The sequence below is a fragment of the Macaca fascicularis genome, chromosome 12, assembly GCF_037993035.2.
Source record: "Macaca fascicularis isolate 582-1 chromosome 12, T2T-MFA8v1.1".
In the NCBI taxonomy this organism is placed as follows: domain Eukaryota; kingdom Metazoa; phylum Chordata; class Mammalia; order Primates; family Cercopithecidae; genus Macaca; species Macaca fascicularis.
The window spans coordinates 83,821,080-83,836,998 of record NC_088386.1 but is presented as its reverse complement, the minus strand read 5'-3'; positions in this window follow the sequence as shown (position 1 = coordinate 83,836,998).

The following is a 15,919-nucleotide window of genomic DNA, read 5'->3' as shown; positions in this document are numbered from 1 at the left end:
CTCCTGGCCTCAAGCAATCCTCCCACCTCAGCCTCCTAAAGTGAAGGGATTACAGACCTGAGCCACTGCACCCAAACTAAACCTTAGTTTCTTAAGGGAAGCAATATCTTAATACCTTTATGAACTTTTATTCTTCTCTCATGCTTTCCTTATGTATCTTTCTTCAGTTTTTAAATGCTTATTTATTTTAATGGCAATCTATTCTCTTTTATTCTATTTGGTTTATACAGTTACTGTTTTGTCTGTCTTATGCATTATATATTTCAAAATCATCTCACTTTTAAATTTATGTTTAATGTATTAAATCAGGAAAATAGATGTAACAGAGGGGCCAGCTCTGATTAATGATGGCTGCTATGAACAAAAAGATGAGAAATGTGGCGCACACACCCAGAATTTTATTCTTCTTCTTATTGACTTTGTTTATGATGAGCAACAATAAAAAATGTGCACCACTAACAACAACCAAATTGAGAGTTTGGTCCTCTGAAATATAATCCTGGATTTACTTCTATCCAGGGACTCTGAAGTAACTTGAGCAGAGCAGAAGTTTTGCACAGCTTTTGAAGTCTAAGAAATGGAAACCAGTTGTTTTCAAAAGTATAACAAATCTACTGCTTACTTTATTCTTACATCACAGTGGTTGCTCATGATAAGAGGTTAGCAGGCAGTACCAAGACATGCTAGCTCACAAAAAGTCAATTCAGATATCTGAGTTTATGAAATTCACTTTATGAAATGCACTTTATGAAACCCTCCATGTGGCTGAGCTCTGACTATTCTTCTAGAAAAGCAATGTCCTTGTAGGGAGTATGACCTGATTACTAAAAATACATGACATTTATTATCCCTTTTTCCCATAACTCAATCAATAAGGGAATAGTGGAAATGCATGGTTCAGATAAATGTAGGTGCTCGCAGATTTGGTCTTTAAACTTTTAATCAAAATGTCAAGAATCCAAAATGTAAATAACTCAACATGTAAATGAGTCTTTCAGGCTCAATATAGTAATGGATTTGGCTATAGAAAAAAAAAAAAAAAACCCTAGTAGTATTAGACATACTCCAACAAGGTCTAGATAGTGGTTCTAAATGAAATAGTTTAATGAAGATTTTTTTTGTATGTTAAGCCACTTCCTAGCATAAGCAAACTAACTCTAGGTTTGATTTTTATGTAGATGACTACATCTTCATGAAAAATATATGGACTTTATCTATATGCAGTCCTGATATTTGTCTTTTTGTAGAGTTAAAAAGTGCTGTATGTGAAGTAGAATCACAATTAGCTTCTTCATTTTCATAATTAAATATCAACGATGATGAAGCATTCCTGATATTTAGAATAATAGATTTTATTCAATCAATAACAAGGGAACAAGGAACTTTAGATACAATTTTCTTTTCTTTCTTTTCTTTTCTTTTTTTTTTAAGAGACAACATCACCACATTCGCCAGACTGGAGTGCAATGGTGCGGTAGTAGCTCACTATGGCCTTGGACTCTTGGGCTCAAGTGATCTTACCTCCATAGCCTCCAGAGTAGCTAGGACTACAGGTGCACACCACCATGCCTGACTGATTTTTAAAACAATTTCTGTAGAGACAATGTCTTGCTTTATTGTCCAGGCTGATCTTGAACTCCTGGCCGCAAGCAATCCTTCTATTTCAGTCTCCCAGTGTGCTGGGATTATAGGCATAAGCCACCATATCTGGCCCATAATTTTCATATTAGCAATTAGCTACATTTACTAACCTGGCTGACATACTGAACATCACTCAAGAAACAATCTAAGATAGCAGTTTTCAAATTATGCCCCTGGAGAAGTCCAGGATTTCTTCAGAGATTCAAGTTTACATTTAGAAACTTCCTAGGTGGGTGTGGAAACATCACTAACTCCTATCTTCTGCAAGAAGGAGAGCTCCGCTTTAATATCAACTACTTTCCCCTGCATAGCATTTATTTGGAGAACATATTTCTCAAACAAAAATGAGGTTTACAAATCATTGCTATAAGGATCTTAGGAAATATTCTTTTCTGTAGATTCTTTGAACTCAGTCCCTGTGTCATGTTAGATGAATAGGGAACACTCATTTAGCTGTATACATAAATATCTTACCAACCCCCATCCCTAGATTTAAAGTTAGAGTCTAATTATTGTTGACCAAGTAAAGTAATCCCTTCTGCCTTTCCACAGTTACTGATTGAGGGATGGCGATATGTCTCCCCCTGTCACTACTTGGAGAATAAGATGAAAAGGCAGCTTTATGAAGGTTTCTTGGAAGGGAAGTCAATCACTCTTCTGGAGGGTGAAAGAATCCAACTCTAGATGTCAACGAGAAAGCATCTTATCATAATTCCAACTGGCAGACATTCTCAGAACATGAAGACTGAATTTAGAATGCAGCCAGCATAAAGGATGATTGAACTAAACAATGGAAAGAACTTAATAACTTTATTACATTGTTGAGCTCTGGGTCAATAAACCTTAAAGCCTGATCTCCCTCAACTTTCATTTACATTATATTATGTGTTCTATTGTTTAAGACAATTTGCATTTTTCCATTACTTGCAACTAAAATCATTCTGACTGACACATATATTCCAGAGAAAAGAGAGCTTGTACAAAGGCACAGTGGTGAGAATAAGCTTGTCATATTTAGGGAACAGCAAGAATGCTACCATCAAGTTGTAAAAATGTACAGTGGAAGTTAAGTGGTTCTGGGCACTAAAACGAAAGGCTGTGATTGCGAATATAAGTGGCTTAAGGAGATAGAAGCCCAGTTTAATGGATTAAGGTGGTCAAGGTGTCAAGACAATGCTGGCATTTTAGGTATAGAGAAATTGTTTTGCCTGCTTGAAAATTTTCAAGTGACCTTGGGAGGCTGATAAGGATGTAGGTTAATGGCAGAGCTGGACAATGAGTGAGTGATTGATATTGCCAAATGGCTTATGAGACACAAAACAAAAATAACTTCTTTTGGAAAAAGTTTAAGTAAAAACATTATTCCTATAAAAGATTTAAGTTGACACAAAAATTGGAGACAGAGAATTATTGTGAAAAGTTTGAGCTCATAGGGAAGCTTAGGAAACATGACATTTGATTTCCAGAGAGCAGAGTGAAAAATACTTTCAGGAAAGACAGGGCTTAGATAAGTCAAAGAAAAAGAGAAAAAGAGGGGAGGAACTTCATCCAAATCTCTCGCTCTCTCTTCCTCTCTCTATCTATCCTAAATATTCATATATTTAACGAAGAACAGATAGTCAGTGGGGAACACTAGCAGACATTAAAGGGATATGAGGCATGACGAGAATAGCTGACTTTGTAATATTATGTAACACTGCCATTTCAGTGTAAGCTGAGGGTTTGGTTGTGCTCAGGGGCATAAAGATACTAGCAAACAGTTCTGTTTTTTCTTCTATACAGAAATATATGAGGAGATTGTTATGGAAAATCTGAAGAAATCCTTGTTCATCCTTGGTCAGCTGTGCTGTGGATGGGATTAGTTTCTAGAACCCTCTCCTAGCGGAAAAAAAAAAGTGTAGGAGCATAGCTGAGTGAACTCAAAATGGTTATGCTTCAAAAAATGACTTATTGTTATATATCCCAGAGACAGTCTTCAGTCACCCAGAAAGATTTGTGGCTTTGTTCTCTAAACGGAGCATAAAATACTGTTTTTATGGGCAGACTATGTTCTTTTAAAACAGGTAAGATAACCAAAGAAGGAAAAGAAGCTTTTCAAACAATTAGCAATCCTTAGACAAAAACCTATTTGCCTTTCTTCATTATGTTACCCATTTGTCCAGTAGATAGAGGTTCTTAGTATATGAACTAAGAGTACACATTGTAAATAAATATTCTTTTTCTCTGTTAAAAAATGTGTACTTTAAAACTGCTTTAAAAACTTGCTTATTTTCCTTACAAAGATTATGAAACTACAAGGTCATACAAAACAAAAGTCATGGTTCAAAATTAGTTTATTGAGTGAAAAGAATGCATTTTATTCATACAACTAACGAAGAATACAAACTGCTACAATCCAAAGAAGCACATTTCATAAAGGGAATTACATAAACAAATATTTTGGATAATGATACAAGATTTGGGGATACTAAATACTTTGACTCCTAGAGGTTCTGCATCAATCAAGTTAGTACTAAATTATGCCTTGCTTTGTTTAATATTTTTATTATTTATTTGTTTTTAGACAGGTCTCTCTCTGTTGCTAGGCTGGAGTGCAGTGGCAAAATCATGGCCTATTGCAGCCTCAACCTCCCTGGTTCAAGTGATCCTCCCACCTCAGCCTCCTGAATAGCTGGGAATAAAGGAGCATTACACATAGCCTGGCTAATTTTTTGTATTTTTGTAGAGATGCTTCACCATGTTGCCCAGGCTGGTCTCAATATCCTGGGCTCAGGCAATCTGGCTGCTCTGGCCTTCCAAAGTGTTGGGAGTACAGGCATGAGCCACTGTGCCCAGCACTTGCTTAGTATTTGTATAACTTAAACCTATCAACCTATTAACCTGTTTTAAAACTGTAAATGTGTGGTGAGCAGAAACCTTTTCTTAGTTGTGTCGTGCCTCTTTCTTTAATTTTATAGGGAAATAATGATAATTTGGTAATTTGCTTCTAAAGATTCTTATAAGGATTGAATGTGATGATCTGTTTAAAGTATTTACCATAGCGACTCTCACCAAGAAAGACTAACAAATGTTACTAGTGATAATGAAAACAATAAAATGAAACAAATACAAACTTTTAAAATTATAGAATAATCATCTAAACTCTGGGGAATTTGTAATATGTAATTTTTATGGTATATATGCATATAATAATGCAACTCTAAAAATTTCTAACACTCAAGTTGCATGTGTACTAATTAAACATTTGGGGTTTACTATTGATTTTTTTTTTTTACTGGGCAATGCTATTTAACAATTATACCTACAATAGCTTAAATAAAGTCAGCCTACATTCCTTCAGAAGCAGTGGGAAGAATGACCCAGAATTATTCACTGATACTTTGAATATCCTATTGAACAATTGAACAATTGTTCACTGTTGATACTTTCCTTTATATCCTATTGCTGTCCTTGATTCAAATTTGAAAGCAGTTTAGGATACTATTTTCGCCCATAGTGTCAAATGCCTCTGATTTCTGGTAAGTGATTCTCTGATCAAATCAGTTTGAGTAGAGTCAATTTAGCTGGGTTAATGGGATTTGGCTTCTCAGGATAAGTAGCTATTTCAATGCCTATACACATTTATCTTCTTTCACAGTGGTTAACAGTCCTCAAATAGAATAACAGATTTCCAGGGCCAGTCTACACAAATATTTGGATTTCTTAACAAAAAAAAATATTTGGAACTTGAAGCTTCTGTTACATAGGCAAATTGATAGTAATCTGTTAGTATAACATGCTTAATAAATTATAAGTGTTTAGATTTAAAGACTTATGGAGAGCTTCCTTTAGGTGAATATTATTTGAAGCAAGAGTATATAAATATGAGTTATTAAAATATTAATAACCATGTAGGGAAGTTAGGCCCTTTGAACTTATTTGTGAAGTAAAGTTGCAGTGAGAGTGTTTAGGAAAATAAAAAATAAGTGAAATAAAATTTGGAATACAATAGTCTCCCCTTATCCATGGTTTATCTTTCCACAGTCCAAAAATATTACAGTAATTTGAGACAGAGATAATATTTATACAACTTTTATTACAGTATATTATTATAATTGTTCTATTTTATTGTTAGTGATTGTTTTAATCTCTTACTGTGCCTAATTTATGAATTAAACTTTACCAATAGGTACTTAAGTAGAGACATACCTCATAGATATTGTGAGTTTGGTTCGAAAGCATCACAATAAATCAAATAGCGTAATAAAGTGAGTCACACCTTTTTTGGTGAAGTAGTCTCCTTCTGGATGACTTTCTGGTAGTCTCTTTCTGTCTCTTTGTCTTAGGCTTAAAAATATTTTTACTTTGCTTTTTGGCATGAATCACTTAATCAGTCTTCCTGTTACTCTGAACTTTTGCTTTTTCCCAACTCTGTCTCATTATTTTATTCATTAATTTCACCTTTACAGATTTCCTGCTATCTATAAGCATTGCTCCAAGCATTGGAATTCTAGAGATACAAGGCAATCACTGGCTTCATGGAGATCCTCTTGTCTTAATTTCACTGTAATATTTAATTTAAGTCAATTAAGTAAAAATTTACTAGCATTTCTTATGTTTTAATCATCCTGAGGAAAAGAAAGATGGAGAACTGTCTCTGATCTTAAGAAATTCATAATCAGATTAGAGAGAGCAATATTTACAAACATAAAGTAAAGTGTGTTAAATGTTAAGATAAATGTTTTTTTTTAACTTGTTATGGGAGTTTTGAGAAAAGATCGGATTCTATACCATTGAGAACAAGGTAGAGAAAGAGGAATGCTTATTACTACATTTGACATAAGTGGTTCGTTCCCTCCGATGTGTGCACATCCAAAAGAGACCCATTCATTGCCTTGTTGCCATTTTCCTGGTGCAATTTCCCCTGAATAATTTAAAGTTTTCATTTTTTATATTTCTTTATGGTTGGAAGGCCTAACAGTCCTAGATGAAAGGCAGTGGTGATATATGTCGAGGAGTGAAGGAAGTTGGAGAAATGGGCACCTGGGGAAGAAGCATTAAGTGTTGATTAATTTAGTCATACAAATGTATTGAACACAAACTGTACGCCAAGCACTGTTCTAGGTCCTGCACATACAGCAGTACACAAAGCAAACAAAAATCTACCCTAATGGAAGTTGTGTTACTAGTGAATAAGATAATTAAGAAATAAATATGCAGAAAGTGTAGTATGTCAAATGATGGGGCTATACAAATATATAAAAGATTTAAAAAATATTTTTATGTCTCACAGAAAAGAGAGGAGGATTTTTAGAGTTAGGGTAGACCTACGTTACATAGAATGGTTGAGACAGTCCTCACAGGCTGACATTTGCATAGAAACTTGATAGAGGCAAGGGAGTGAGCTGTGAGAGTATCTGGAGGAAGAACATTTCAACTGAGAAGCATAATGCCCCTGAGGTTCAAGGGACAACAAGGAGGTATTCCAGGATACAGTGACCAAGGAAAAGAGAATTTTAAAAATGAGATTTACAGAGATAGCAGAGAGTCAAATCTGTAATAACAGAAATGACTGTGGGCTGTTCAAAGAGTGGGGAGGGAGAATAACCATGTTTAATAGGGAATGAGTCATTATCTCTTGATCAACATACTGAAGATCCACATGCAAGTTTAAGTAGTAGACTAGGAATTCACCCTTTCCAAGGACAGGAATTCAGTCTAGGGAATATTTAACCTGATTTTCCTATTTTTAGAAAGTAAAATGGGCAGAAAGGACTTGAATTTGGAGTCAAGAAGTTTGTTTCTTGTTTCTGTTCTGCCCCTAACTAGCTGAGTTATCTAGGACTACTAAATTTTAAATATCTGTTTTTGTTTTTTGTTTGTTTGTTTCTCCTTTGAAATGAAGAGATGTTTTCTAGATGTTATGTAAGCTTTCAATATTCAATTCAAGGCCAAGTGGTGAGTTCAACCTAGTGCTATAAATACTTACTATTTTTAGAGGGCCCAGAAAGCCAGGTTTATTCTTATTTTTTAAACTTTTGGCAAATCCTATAAAATAACAGTTTTCTCTGTTCATTTCTTTGTTTCTGAGAGAAGGCCTATTCCTCTGGCTAGTTTTTCAGCTTGACTTCTGAGCTCTTTGCTCACAAAGGTTCATCATCCTCTATAAAGGGCATATGCATATAATTTCTGTGGGCAAAAGCTTAACTTTTTAAATAGAAAACAAACAAATAGTTACTTAATTTCTCCATCTTAACATATTAAAATAGTTTATGATCTACATTTCAGAATGTTTTCTTTTTTAGATAGGATCTTGCTATGTTGCCCAGGTTGGAGTGCAGTGGCTCTTCATAGACACAATCATAGCTCACTGCAGCCTGAACTCCTGCACTCAAGTGATCCTCCCACCTCTGCCTCCCAAGTAGCTGGCACTACAGGTGTATGCCGCGACTCTTGACTACATTTCAGAAATTTAGAAACCATGTTCACATATGAGTTAATGTATAACTTGGGCTGGGTTTTCAATGTTAAGTTCAAGAAGGACTTTTTAATTTCTTATTTTCAACCATAATTTTATGCATAATTTATCACTGAATAATCTAAGTCCTGAAGTAAAAATATTATATTATGTAGATGACTCATAAGTTAGAAGATACTGCTCTAATTTTAGTTAATTATCCTTTTTGACCTATGAAAACTAGATTATTCTTAAGGCCTTATTGATGCCATTGTGGTCATAGGTTCCAGTGGCTGAGATTCAACCAGTGAGTTAAATACCTAAGCTACAATGACATCCTTTTAAAGGGGCCACAATGTAAGGCACAAAAAAACAATATCAATTACTTATTGAAACTCACCATCTTAATAGCAAAAGAATCCCAGAGCATACCTCTTGCTGACCCGGAGGGTGAAGGACAGCATAGAAGAAGCGTCTAGAGGGGTGAAGAGTGAACATACTGACTATAACTTCAGCACCTCATTGAAGAGTCAGTGTTGGTAGGTTGGTTTTTCCACCAGATAATACTAGAGTTATTCTTTCCTTCCCCTTTAAAAATTTATATACCACTGTGAAAGGAAAATATCTTGGGCCCCCAAAATCACTAAGGAAAACTCAAGCTGGAAACTGCTTAGAGCAAACCTGCTTCCTATTCTATTCAAAGTTATCCCTCTGCTCACTGAGATAGATGTGCATCTGATTGCCTCCTTTGGAAAGGCTAATCAGAAACTCAAAAGAATGCAATAGTTATGTCTCACCTACCTAGGAGATCTGGAATCTCCCTCCCTGGAATCTTCAAGTCTTCCTGCCCTTGCTTCAAGTTGTTCTGCCTTTCCAGACCAAGCCAATGTACTACTTACATATATTGATTGATGTCTCAGGTCTCCCTAAAATGTATAAAACCAATCTGTGCCCCAACCACCTTGGGCAGATTTTGTTAGGACTTCCTAAGACTGTGTCACAGGCACGTCCTCAACCTTGACAAAATAAACTTTCTAAATTAACTGAGACCTGTCTCAGATTTTCTGGGTTCACACCACTATCTAGAAACCCTTCTTTACATAATGCAGTTTCTTGAAACAACAAAAATAACATATATATTAGCTTTAGATAGTAAGAAATGAGTGAATGGAAAATAAAGGGAGTATGTGGATGATATGGTTAGCCTTTGTGTCTCTACCCAAATTTCATCTTGAATTGTAATCCCTGTGTCAAGGGAGAGACCAGGTAGGAGTAATTGAATCCTGGGGATGGTTCCCCCATGCTGTTCTCCCGATATCGAATGAGTTCTCATGAGATCCAGTGGTTTTATAAGGGGCTCTTCCCCCTTTGCTCAGCTCTTCTCCTCCCTGCCACCTTGTGAAGAAGGTGCCTTACTTCCTCTTCACCTTCCAAAATGATTTTAAGTTTCCTGAGGTCTCCCCAGCCATGCTGAACTGTGAGTCAGTTAAACCTATTTCCTTTATAAATTAGCCAGTCTTGGGCAGTTCATCATAGCAGTGTGAAAACAAACTAATATAGTGGATGAAAATGTGAGGTACAAATTGGCAATATTTGTTGATTAATTAAAAATGAAAGATCCGCCGGGCGCGGTGGCTCACGCCTGTAATCCCAGCACTTTGGGAGGCCGAGGCGGGCGGATCACAAGGTCAGGAGATCGAGACCACGGTGAAACCCCGTCTCTACTAAAAATACAAAAAATTAGCCGGGCGCGGTTGTGGGCGCCTGTAGTCCCAGCTACTCGGGAGGCTGAGGCAGGAGAATGGCGTGAACCCGGGAGGCGGAGCTTGCAGTGAGCCGAGATCGCGCCACTGCACTCCAGCCTGGGCGACAGAGCGAGACTCCGTCTCAAAAAAAAAAAAAAAAAAAAGAAAGATCCAGGGAAGAGAGAAATTAGCAATGATGCCAGATATAGGTGGCTTAGAAGGTGTAGGTGACAATAAACTGAAAATTGAGGAAAAAGCTACTTAGGGAACAAGAGAGTATTGCAGCAATGCTCTCATTCAAGGAAGAACAAAGCAATGTTAAGTTAAAATTAAAGTAATTTTTTTTAAGAATTAGGAGTTATTCAAATAAATATTTAGTGGTCAATCTTTTTATGTCTTTAATGAATAATTTGATTATTTTTTGTGGTGAGACTTAGCTGTATCCATTTTTATATTAGCATAAATGTGATTGCTTCTAAACTGAGTGAAGCACACATGAGCACTCTGGTCTGATTTGGGTAACTACAGCCTAGGAACAAAAGGTGAAGCCTTGGTAAGAAAAAGGCCAATAAGAAGGCAAGAAGTAGAACACAGGGAATAAAAAATATCGTCTTCAGCTTGAATGCAACATTGCATCATTTGTTGCTTATTTTGTACTCTATTCTGCCTGTTGAACAGTTACCAAATTTATTCTCCGTCTTTGTTCCCTTGGTAATCTAAGGGATTGTGTCATTTGACATTGCTCCAGTAACAGTGATTTCTGGAAGTGGGTATATCACTCGTAAAGAATCTGGAAGCTATGCAACGGAAGATATTACAAGAGGTATGTTATCCTGAGACGTTGAAGCCAGAGCAACTCCCACGCCTACTTTATGTGAATCTCATTCCTTTTTACCTGAACTATATCAGCTCAAAAGAAAAAGAAATAGCTTATGAATGAATTGCTGCAGAGACTGTTGTGAAAAAAACTACCATGGAAAAGGATGTGCTTTCTTTCTGGAAGCGTGGTTCCTGACCTAAACTCTTCTTACTAGACTGCTATGAAAGTGTGACATAAGTGTCTGAATGTTAGTTAAAACTAAGAAATGTTGCTACTGAGCATTGCAGAACCAAAGTAGAAAAATATATTTTTTTCTATGCTTCTCCTACTGCTCCTTCAATAAGGAACATTTTCTTTTTAGTTTTAAAGCTGCTATTGTTTGTTATCATTTAATCCTTTAAAGGGGTTAACATGTCGAATTAGTCAGAGGAAACTGATTCTTTCTATTTGTTACCAGTTGGGTATAATGAAAATTTGTTAGCATCTAAAAATTGTCAAAATCATAAAAAAAAATCTAGCAATTAAATTATTTTACTTTAGTACATAAGTTTCAGTTAATCACATTTTTCACTTTCTGACATACTAACATAAAAGGTCATGAGAAGCCATTATTTTATTTTGTTATTATTTGTTTCTTAATCCTTATTCCCACTCTAATTCCAAGCCTAACCATAATAACTCTGTAATGTCTTAAAAATACATGTATGCGTGTATGTGTGCATGTGCATATGTGGAAAGAGAGAAAGAGAAAGATACATACATCTTTTTTTTTTTTTTTTGAAACGGAGTCTCGCTCTGTCTCCCAGAATGGAGTGCAGTGGCACAATCTCGGCCCACTGCAAGCTCCGCCTCCTGGGTTCACGCCATTCTCCTGCCTCAGCCTCCCAAGTAGCTGGGACTACAGGCGCCCGCCACCACGCCCCGCTAATTTTTTGCATTTTTAGTAGAGACAGGGTTTCACCGTGTTAGCCAGGATGGTCTCGAACTCCTGACCTTGTGATCCGCCCACCTCGGCCTCCCAAAGTGTTGGGATTACAGGCGTGAGCCACAGCGCCCGGCTGAAACATATATATCTTATATACTTTTTATATATAGAAGTTTTGGGTCAGGCTGCTTATTTTTTAACAATGTGATCCAAGGCCGGGGGCGGTAGCTCACACCTGTAATCCCAGCACTTTGGGAGGCCGAGGCAGGTGGATCACAAGGTCAGGAGATTGAGACCAGCCTGGTCAATATGATGAGACTCTGTCTCTACTAAAAATACAAAAAAAGAAAAAAAGAAAATTTGCTGGGAGTGGTGGTGTGCACCTGTAATCCCAGCTACTCAGGAGGCTGAGGCAGGAGAATTGCTTGAACCCAGGAGGTGGAGGTTGCAGTGAGCTGAGATCACGCCACTGCACTCCAGCCTGGTCAACAGAGCAAGATTCTGTCTTAAAAAAAAATCAAAATTTATAGGATTTAACTAAAGCAGTGTTTAGAAGAAAACTTATAGCTGTAAATACCTATATTTAAAAAGAAGAAAAAACTCAAATCAATAACTCAAACTTCCACTTTAAAACACTGGAAAAAAGGAGCAAATTAAACCTAAAGGAAGCAGAAGAAAGAAAATAATAAAGATTAGAGCAGAAATAAATGACATAGAGTACAGAAAAACAATAAAAGGAAATAAAATCAGAAGTTGGTTATTTGAAAAGATCAACACAATTGACAGACCTTTATCTAGACACCAAGAAACAAGCAAAAAGACTCGAATTACTAAACTCAAGAATTATAGAAGTTTAAGAACATTGTAGGATATAAGATCCACAGACAAAAATCAATAGTATTTCTATACACTAGCAATGAACAATCTAAAAAAAAACAAATAAATAATTCTATGTATAGTATCATCAAGAAATAAAAATATTTATGAATATATATATTTTAAAAAGTTCAATAGACCAGGCACAGTGGCTCATGCAGGTAATCCCAGCACTTTGGGAATCCAACATGGAAGGATCACTTGAGCCCAGGAGTTTGAGACCAGCCTGGGTAGCATCACAAGACCCCGTTTCTACAAAAAAAAATTTTTTTTTTAATTAGCCCAGCATTATGGAGAACACCTGCAGTCTCAGCTTCTTGAGAAGCTAAGAAGAATTAGTTGAGCCCAAGAGATAGAGACCATAGTGAGCCATGATCATGGCACTGCGCTCCAGCCTGGGTGAAAGACTGAGATCCTGTCTCCAAATATAAATAAAAAATAAATAAATAAATAAAGAAGTGTAAGCCTTTTTTACTGAAAACTATAAATTATAACTTAAAAATTAAAGACGAATAAATGAATAGAAAACTTAATATTGTTTAAGACATCAGTACTCTCTAAACGTATATATAGTTCAGTACTATCCTTATTTAAATCCATATTTAATATGTATCTATATTCAAGCTGTTTTTTTCCAGATATTGACAAACTGACCTTAAAATTCAAGTAAAAATGCAAGAGATTCTTTTTTTTCTTTTCTTTTTTTTTTTTTTTTGAGATGGAGTCTTGCTCTGTCACCCAGGCTGGAGTGCAGTGTGCAATCTGAGTTCACTACAACCTCTGTCTCCTAGGTTCAAGCATTTCTCCTCCATCAGCCTCCCGAGTAGCTGGGATTACAGGCACCCACCACCACGCCTAGCTAATTTTGCATTTTTAATAGAGACAGGATTTCACCATGTTGGCCAGGCTGGTCTTGAACTCCTGACCTCAGGTGATCCACCCACCTTGGCCTCCCAAAGTGCTGGGATTACAGACGTGAGCCACAGCACCCAGCCACAAGAAACTCTTAATAAACAAAGCAACTTTGAGAAAGGAGAACAAAATTAAAGGATTCCCACACCTAATTTCAAATCTTCCTACAAAGTGATAGTAATTAAGACAATGTAGTAATGGCATAAAAATAAGCATATAGATCAGTGCAATAAAATTTTAAATCAAGAAAGCAACCCTCACATTTGTGATCATTTCATTTTCATTCAATGAGAGAAAATAGCCTTTTCAATGAATGGTGTTGGACATCAATAAATTGATGAATGGATTGCTGAACAAAATTTATCATACCCATACAATGGAATATTATTCAGCAATAAAAAAGAATGAAGTACCAATATATAGCATGACTGAACCTTGAAAACACAATATAGAGTCAAAGAATCAATAACAAAATGCCACATATTATATGACTGCCATCTATGTGAAATATATAGAATAGGCAAATTCATAGAGACAGGAATTAGATTGCTGCCAGGGCCTAAGGTGAATATATTTGTTAGAGTGAGCAAACCTCAAGCAATTGTAGGCCCTATTTAGGTAGTTTTTGTAACCGGTGGGTCTTGAATTCCACAGGATATGCTCTCAGGATGGGAAGATGAATAAAGTAAGGAAGAGCAAGGATAAATTGCAACCCACAACATAAGCTGTACCCATGAAGATGGTCTGAAGCCTGTGTCAGCTTTTCTTGTCCTTGACTTGGGTTGTACGGATAGCCTGCAGGGGAAGCTCATGCCTTTTGTCATGGAGCTAAAAACACACATAATTCCTAATACATGCAGAAGCAGGAGGATAGAGGGGAAGGTGAATCAGTTGCACGGCTGTCCCACAACAATGAGATGAGTCAGCAAGTAAGCTATATTAAGCATAAACTGTACAATAGAAGCCCTTTCAGTTCCATCCACCAAATCTTAAACAAAAATTTCTCTTGTGGCCCAACCTTACTGGACAAATACCAGGAAGCAAATTTTGGGAAACAGTTCAGCCTAACCGAGTTGAAACATGATATAACCACCAAAGACACCTTTTAAAAAGAAAAGGGAATAGAGTGGGAAGATGTTAAAACAGTCTACCAAACCATAATAATAATAACATCAATAAAAGTCATGTAACATTAACAATAGTCCTGAGACTATAATATAATAACATATCATGATGGAATATAATAAAGAATTCAGAACAGAAGCATGCATATTTAGAAACTTGGTGTATGATATACATGACATCACACACAAACAGTAGAAAGATGGATTATTTAATAGACGGTGTTGGGGAAGCCACCTTGGTATATAAAGAAAAGAGAAATTGAAACTGTAAGTCCTAGAAAATTCCAAATGAATTAAATAACTAAATATGAAAGGTAAATGTGCAAGACTATCATTTTTATCTTGGTGTGTAAGCTTTGTATATTATCTACCAATTCAAATTTACTCATTGTCTTGTACCTCTGTGCTTATTTTCTTCAAGACGAGTCATAGTTTTCAAATAAATCATGACTGTGTTAATATAACAAATTCCTTATGAGAAATCATGAATTATTAACATATTCATTAGTGTATTAGTCTGTTCTCTTGCTGTGAATAAAGACATACCCAAGACTGGGTAATTTATAAAGAAAAAGAGGTTGAATGGACTCACAGTTTCACGTGGCTGGGGAAGCCTCACAAATCATGGCAGGAGGCAAAGAAGGAGCAAAGTCATGTCTTACATCACGGCAGGTAAAAGAGAGCTTGTGCAGCAGAACTCCCCTTTATAAAATCATCAGATCTCTTGAGACTTATTCACTATCACGAGAACAGCACAAGAAAGACCTACTCCTGAGATTCATTTATCTACTACTGGGTCTCTTCCATGACACATGGGAATTATGGAAGCTACAATTTAAGATGAGATTTGGGTGGGGACCCAGCCAAACCATTTCAATTAGCATTTAATTTTGTGGTGCAAATCTATACACAGATTTACCACATTTGTTACCATTTTTTTGTCATGTATAATTTTAAGAAGACTAATGTGCATGTTATTGGTTGAATTACGCTCTCCCTACCAAAAAAAAAATAATAATAATGAAGTCCTATCCCAAGTAGTTCATAATATTTGGAAGCAGAGTCTTTACAAAGACTCTACAGAGCTAATCAAGTTGAAATGAAGTTATTAGAATAAGCTCTAATTCAATATGACTAATGTTTTTATAGAAAGGAGAAATCTGGATACAGAGACAGATACACACAGCGGAGGCTCTTTGAAGGCAGAAAGAACATGATGTGACAATAAGATTGAGGGAATGCATCTACAAGCCAGGAAGCACGAAAAATTATCAGCAAACCACCAGCAGCTACAAGGAGGCAAGGAAAGATTCTCTACAGGTTTCAGAGTGGGATTAGCTTTGTCTACAAAAATAGATTTTTGACTTTTAGTCTCCAGGACTGTGAGATAATGAAGTTCTATTGTTTTAAACCACCCAATGTATGAGACTTTGTCAGTCC